A 7,466-nucleotide genomic window follows, 5' to 3' on the forward strand; every position below is an offset into this window, starting at 1 on the left:
TTCCCTACTCCCATTTGGCTTTTTAAATGTCTGCTTCTTAAAGGTATTAAGCAACTTTATTTAGGAGTTTTGGTTTAGACCTATGTGGCAAATGCAGCCTGTTTCCATACAGGCAAGGATTATTTGTATGCAGCACTGATCATGGGGAACACTTAGATAAGGATGTCAAGCATAAGGCCCGGGGGGCGGAACTGGCCCATCCAGGGCTCTTATGTGACCTGCGACCAACTAGTGCAAGGGAGGGAACAGGAGACTGCTCAGGGGGGAGTGGGCAGAGCCACTCTGTGGCTTCAGCGTGGCAGAACAACCTCGTCTGCATCAGTCAAACCATATGGGAGCATCTGCCTAGTGCTGCACGGCTGGCTTTCCAGTCCACCCACGTGGGTTTTCCTTTGCACTCCCCTCCCAGCCCATGAGGCCTTGCAGTGAGGATACACCAACTCGGAGCTTACCAGCTGCTGTCCTTTATACAGTTTATAGCTGTCCTTTATACAGTTTATATCTCTGGTACCTGGCATTACAATTTATGGCACATGTGGCCCAGCCCAACAAAGTGACTTTTATCTCAGATCTGACCCTCGTAACAAATGAGTTCAACACCACTGACTTAGATTGAGTACTAGCAGTCATGTCCATACTGCCCATTTGTTGCAGTGTTATAGCACGATCAATATTATGTTTTTAAAAACTGATATACCAACTGATATAAAAAAGTGGTGAACACCTCCAGGAAAAATGGGCGTGGGGTGGTAGATGGAGGTAAGATGTGACACTGATGCCACAAAATGGCAGTGCAGGGGGAAAACACGTTTGAATATGGGAGTTCCTCACTGGAAAACAGCAGTTTCCGATCTGGAGGGGGAGAAATTGCGAAAACAGTGGATTCGGAAACTATGGGGCTAGAGGGCGTAAAGTTTGTATCCAATCCTGGTGAGGCAAAATGTATTGCGGAAAGTTTTGCATAGTTTGATTGTTTAAGAACGCTGATTTGGGTGTTTGTACTTTTGCAGAAATGGTCTTAATCGTTAACATTCCTTGAAAACTGAGCTTGGCTCATAAATGGCTAGCCACTAGACGGATTGTAGTGATCCAGGGAATTAGTAGACAGAATTCTGTGCATACAAGATCGCACCATTGCAGTGACTACAATTGGCCTGGTTCCATATGATTGGTCCATTATTAAAAGATCAGAACATGTCCCCCCGGCATACTTTGGAAAAGATAGCAAAAGGTTCACACTTGATCTTAAATGTATGTTACATTATGCTATAATGCCACTCAAGGTGAGATTTCTAGCCTGGAAATAATACCTTGTGGTAATTATACTGTGAGATGATTGCCTGACCAAGGGCTGTTGCAGTGTGATAAGGATTTAAATTTTGGTTTCTTATAATCAAATGCAGCACCTTAGTAACAAACTCAGTAACAAAGTCCAACAACCTACAAAAATTTTCTTTAGATACTTTGACCCAGGAAAGGATGCTGGTAATAGCAATCTTGCAGACCAGTTTTCTTCTCCTTTGTCTGAACTTGCCTTACAAAGGCCCCGTTCACACGGGGAATTAGTTGCGGAAAAGCCACGATTGGATGGTGGATTTTCTGGCCGCGATTGCACCACAACATCTGGGAAGTGAAGCACACCCATGGCGTGCCGCCAAAAATGCGCGATTAAAAATACCTCAACAATGGTGGTAGCAAAAGTTTTGCCACGGGCTGCCTCCGGACTCCCTTGGTGTGATCATGCCGGTGCGGCTTTTCCCTCCGGCCGTCTGTGTTGCAGCAGACACGCTGAGGGCCGGAACCGTGGGTTGCCGCAGATGTGTCTGATCGCGTTGTTGCGCGGCTACTTGTGGCGCGGAAATAGCCATGCCTCCCCCCCCCCCGCGTTTTCCGGCCCATGTGACTGGGGCCAAAGTGTAACAAATTTAACAAAGTGTAGCCGCCCTGAGCCTTGCTTGGTGGGGAAAGGATCCCACGGTTCTGAATTGGTACTGCCCATTTCAAGCTCTGAAGATACCGTGGTAATACAGATTTTCATGGCCTTGATGGTAATACCAAACTTTGCCCAGATCTCTAACACACAGGATCCCAAAGCATTCACCTTTTAGAAAGCAACCATATATACCCAACTGTACCTTGTAGGAACTTAGAGGCTCAAAGGTCAAGGAGTAAATTATGGGTATCACCTTCTGTTTGGAGCTTGGTGGGCACAGCCTATGGAGCACCTCTGATTGGTACAGCATGACACAGTGTAACATGACCATAGCCTGGGGGAACGCTAATTGCTGTTGGGGAATGCTATGTACCTTTGAATAGGAGAAAGGGATAGCGCTAGCATAGTAGCTGCCAAAATAGAGTTCCCTGAGGTTTGCAAAGGCTAGCCTATTGTGATCCCCGTTTTGTTAAAACCCAAGTACATAACAATTTAGCTGTCTGTACTTTATTTTTCTTTGGCTGGTTTTCAGTACTAGTTCTTAAAACTGATGGTAGGTGACTTTCATATCAAGATTTGTTGTCCCAGCTGTAGTATTTATTTCTTTTTCTAGCTATGCTGTGCTTTTTGGCCAAGATTGCCTCCCAAGGCAACTTGTCATTGAAATCCATCACATAAATACAACTGTTGGAGTCATATCGGAGTCTCTTCTGGCCTGGGTGGCTGTTTGGCAGGTGTTAGAGTCTTCCATCCAAAAGGAAGGGTCAGAAGCAGGTAGACCAGGTTGTGTGTGGACTTGGCTGGTCCTGGATGAAGGCAGCCGAGCCCTGCAGGGCATCAAAGAAGTACATGGTCAAAGGTGAGAAGTCAAACAATTAGCATGGCTGCTGTATAGTCTGGGACAAGTGAAAAGCAGGTCCACTGTTTGCTTACTGACATGCATACAGTCTTTGGGTTTGGGAAACATGCATTCTTCTTACCTGGCTGTGAGAATAAGACCTGTATTACATACCGTAATTTAAATTCTGGACCATTCCTGAGCTTTCTAGATGTATCTGTGCTGAAGGCAGCCACTGTTCTGCATGTGCAAAATGAACAGCTGTTTGAATAGGAATGCCTTTCTATCCATCTTTGCTTCCTCAAATGAGGCAGTACTTTTGGATCCCAATTTCCAAGAAGTCATAAGTAATAGCTAAAGGAAACAATGCAGGGCTGGGACTCCTAAGCATTGAGTCACTTTCTATGATTTACAAAGCCTGAAAAAGAACCCCAAACTTTGGTTTCCTCCTCAAATCCTACTTTTCCTCCCACCCCCCACCCTCTTTAAATTATAGTGCCAGTTGAGCATAGCCTCTGAATTACTTGTCCCTGGGTGGAGGACCCAGGCTTGAGATCTGATCAAATGCAGGAAGCTAAATTAACCAGCTTTGAAGTTTAAAGGAAATGCATCAAATCCCATGAAATTTTTTTGGCACCGGTTTTGCAGAACTTGAGATTTTAAAGTTCCAAATCCTGACAAACTATATCAAACTTCAGCTCACAAGCCGGAGATGAATGTTTTTGCAAAATTACGTATGCAGCTACTTTGGCATTTTTATATTCAAGCTGGCTTTTCAAATGTTCATTTCTAACTTTTAGACTCCTACTTTTGAAAAAGGGCCAGTTTCTCAAATGTTATGCATACTCAGTTCTCTTTCCTAAATCAAGGAACTAATGACCAAAACCATCTATTTTTAGAAGATGCATGCTAAGATATTTTTAAGTGGAGTAGCCAGCATCATTGTAAGAGCTGCTGATTCTATGGTGGTGCTATATAATCCAGGACCATAGGATGAAATAGAAATGTTGCATACCCTCAGAAATAAGTTCACTTTTCAATTACTCTCTTGAATTGTTTATTTATCCTTATGCAGTTTCTGTGCTTCTCAGTGGCCTTTTCCCTACTACCTTTTGTTCAATAATTTCTTCTAGCAATAAAACTATGGGGTAGGTGCATACAGTTGGAGCTCAAGCCAAATATACTACAGAAAAAACTTGGGTTGGTGGCTGATCTTCATGAAGTAAGATAACCAGAATGTAATGTAGCTGAAGGATTTCATAGGTAACCATCCATTTAAATCTGCCAGAAACATCTTTTAGTCAAACAAGAAGACAATTGCAGGAGCCAGAGCTGGCTGTATGCAGTCTGGATCTCGGGACACTTAAGAAATTATTATGAATTGTCTCTTAAAAATTGGATATCAGATGTGCCAGTAAAAGTCAGGACAGGGCTACTTATGAGCTGTAAAGAAACAGACTCTTCCCCCCACCCTGTCACTATCCCTCTATGCTGCAAGTCTGATTACTGCAATCCAGTGTGTTTTATTAGACTATAAAGCACTGTTAACATTTCCCTTCCTTTCCACTTGGTTTAATAAAAAAAAAAGCACAGATCCCTTCCTCTTACCCCACTGCTAGCTGTTAAACAGAGTGACATGAAAGGACTGAATGCCTGGAATTCTCCCCCCTCCCAGATGAAATTAACAAGAGCCGTGTGCAATTTGCCCCCCTGCGGAGAATTCCTCACATGCTCCCAGCTCCATTAACCAACTCGGGGAATGTTTTAAAGCCATTTTTGAAGACAAGCTGATTAACAAGGGCAAAGTCTCCATAGTCTCTTGTTTTTAATGGGGAATGTGGGAGAAAGTGGGGGGGGGGTTGTTACTGCAGCCAAGTTTTGTAACTTGGCAGCTGTCATCTACTGATGGAAGGAGTGCAAATTGTGTGAGCTGCTCTCTGGGGGCTTTCCACCAGCATGCACATTGTATTGCTTGCACCTAAATGACCCCGTGGGGTTTGGCAGGCATTTGACAATAGACTTCAGGTAAAGGGCTTTGGACAGCAAAATATAATAAAATGAGCACAGGACTTCATTTGTGGTGGAGAAATGTTCTGTTTAAAATAGCCTTAAAGGAACGGCATAAAATGAGTTCCTATGTACATAACATTCTATCATGGGGGCTCTCTACAGCAGGTATGTGGCTTTTTGTAATGCTCATAGGAACTGTGCAAAAACTGACCACTGATGTTCAAAGATCGTTCTGCAAGAGCGGGTCCCAGAGGTCATAAATGCCATATTAAAGGAGGAGGTACTAGTTCCACAGAAATGTCTTCGGACAGTGCTGGCTCTTTGGCTTTGAAACGGAGATGAGCACCGCAACCCTAGAGTCAGATTCGACTGGCTTTTGAACAAGGGAACCTTTACCTTTACTAGTTCCAGCTACTTTTAAAGGAGTAGTTGTGACATCACTCTTGAAAATGGCACGACTGGACTCATGACTGAAATAACACTAAACAGGAGCTGGCATCTCTTTCTTGGGTGAAGTGCTCAGGTGTATGGTAGCTATTTCACTTCATGCTGTCCTGTATGAAATGAATTATCTACATGTACAGCTGTTTTGGGGACTTAAGCCAGTTTGGTGTAGTGGTTAAGTGTGCGGACTCTAATCTGGGAGAACCGGGTTTGATTCCCCACTCCTCCACTTGCACCTGCTGATGTGACCTTGGGTCAGTCACAAGCTCTGGCACAGCTGTCCTTGAGAAAGAGCAGTTTGTGTCAGAGTTCTCTCAGCCCCACCCATCTCACAGGGTGTCTGTTGTGGGGAGGGGAAGGGAAAGGAGTTTGTAAGCCGCTCTGAGACTCCAAGTGAAGGGCCAGGTATAAATCCAATCTCTTCTCTTCTTCTTAACCCTTGGTTAGCTTAATTGACTATCTTTGAGAATTTATTTCTCAATTAATACATTAATACCTCACCTTTCCTCATGATTCAAGGCAGCTTACAATAATAATTCAAAACATTTTTAGTTAAAAAAACAAAATAAAATAACAAACCCCAAATCTCCCCCCCCCCTTAAAAGATGCCCTGGCAAACAAGCAAGTCTTGCAGTGCCTCCTGAAGATCTCTAAGGAGATCCTACCTCCTTTACTCCCCTTACCTCTTCAGAGAGCCCATTCCACAGGCCAGGAACCATGAAAGAAAGGCCTGTGCTCTGGTCTATGCCAGACAGGTCACTCTAAGTGGTGGGATAACCAATGGATGGCTGCCTGATGGCAACAGTAATAGAATGGCAAGGGGAGTATGTTCACAGGGATACTCTTGGCCCTTTCAGTAGATTTTGATACCATCAACCTTTTGGATTAATTGATGGTTCTGCTCCTACTTGGCTGGTGTTGCTGGGTTGACTAGTGCTGAACATTGTGGCTTTTGTGCTGCGGCATTGTACAGGGTTCTGTTCCATCCCTCATCATATGAAACCACTGGAAGTGATTGTCCAAGGAGCTCAAGTATCAAAAATAAGCTGATGATACCCATTTTTATTTCTCCCTGGAAATCTTAAGGGAGGTGTTGAGAAGATAAATTGAGAGCTGATAAACTGAAGCACAATTGTTATGCTGTTGTAAAGATAAAGATAATAGTGGAATAATGAGTCAGCTTGTTCTGGAGTGAGTTGCACCCCTCCCCACGGAAAGGGTAGGTTCATAACTATGGGGTGCTGCTGGATTCAAGCCTATGGTTGAAAGTTCAAGTTTCTTCTGTGCCTCATAATGTTGTTTGCCAGCATTAGCTGCTTTGTCAGTTGTAAGTGTGCTCGAGAAGTGAGATTTGGCCACAGAAATCACATCCAGATTAGATTACTGTAATGCACTCTATGTGGGGCTGAGGCAACTATGCAGACATATTAATTAGTACAAAGTGCTGTAGATAAAGAGAACATTTAACTCCTGCACTGAAAGATATACACTGGTGCTTGTTTTGTTTCTGGATACACTTCAAGGTGCTGGTTCTAAATGATTTAAGACGTTGTTCTCACACTTTTTGAGGTGGGACCCTTTGTAAACTGACTGTACTTTTTAGGACTCACTTGCAAAGTAATTTCATACTACTGTCCCCTTCCCGAGCATACAGCACAACAATCATTCATCAGCCAACACTGAACGAGTTAATATTCTATTTTTCATGTTTAGTATTTATCTCTCCCTTATAATAAAACAGTAGTGGGGACCAACGTTCTAAAATGCCCGCCTTTAGTGTTTGGCTGGAAGAACTGCCACTCAGAAGACACTGGCTGGGTTGACTGGCTGCTTTGTGCAGTCCCGACCAGCGTTTCAAGGTCTTTTGCATATGGAAGCTGATTGGACTTCACTCCATTCCACACCTCAAACTCCCCCCCCCCGCAAGGCAGTTGGAATTTTCAGTTGCATATGGGAACTACTGTATTCTGAGGTAACATATGTCCTCACTCACAACACATCACTTCCCCTTTAAAAGAAACAAACCCAATAACACAATCACGCCACACCACAAAGAAGACAGATCACACCACAAGCAGAATACCTCAAGGCAAAAAATGATAGGAAAAGGTGCCAGCACTCACCCCATTACTGCCACAGATGGTGTGCAGGTCCCAGGTTCATGTTTTAAAAGCTGCCTGGGGGACTATGGACCATTCACACACTTTCAACCATACCATACCTCATAGGGTAGTTGTGCGG

The sequence above is a fragment of the Gekko japonicus genome, unplaced genomic scaffold (assembly GCF_001447785.1).
Source record: "Gekko japonicus isolate JY-2015 unplaced genomic scaffold, Gekko_japonicus_V1.1 scaffold276, whole genome shotgun sequence".
NCBI lineage: Eukaryota > Metazoa > Chordata > Lepidosauria > Squamata > Gekkonidae > Gekko > Gekko japonicus.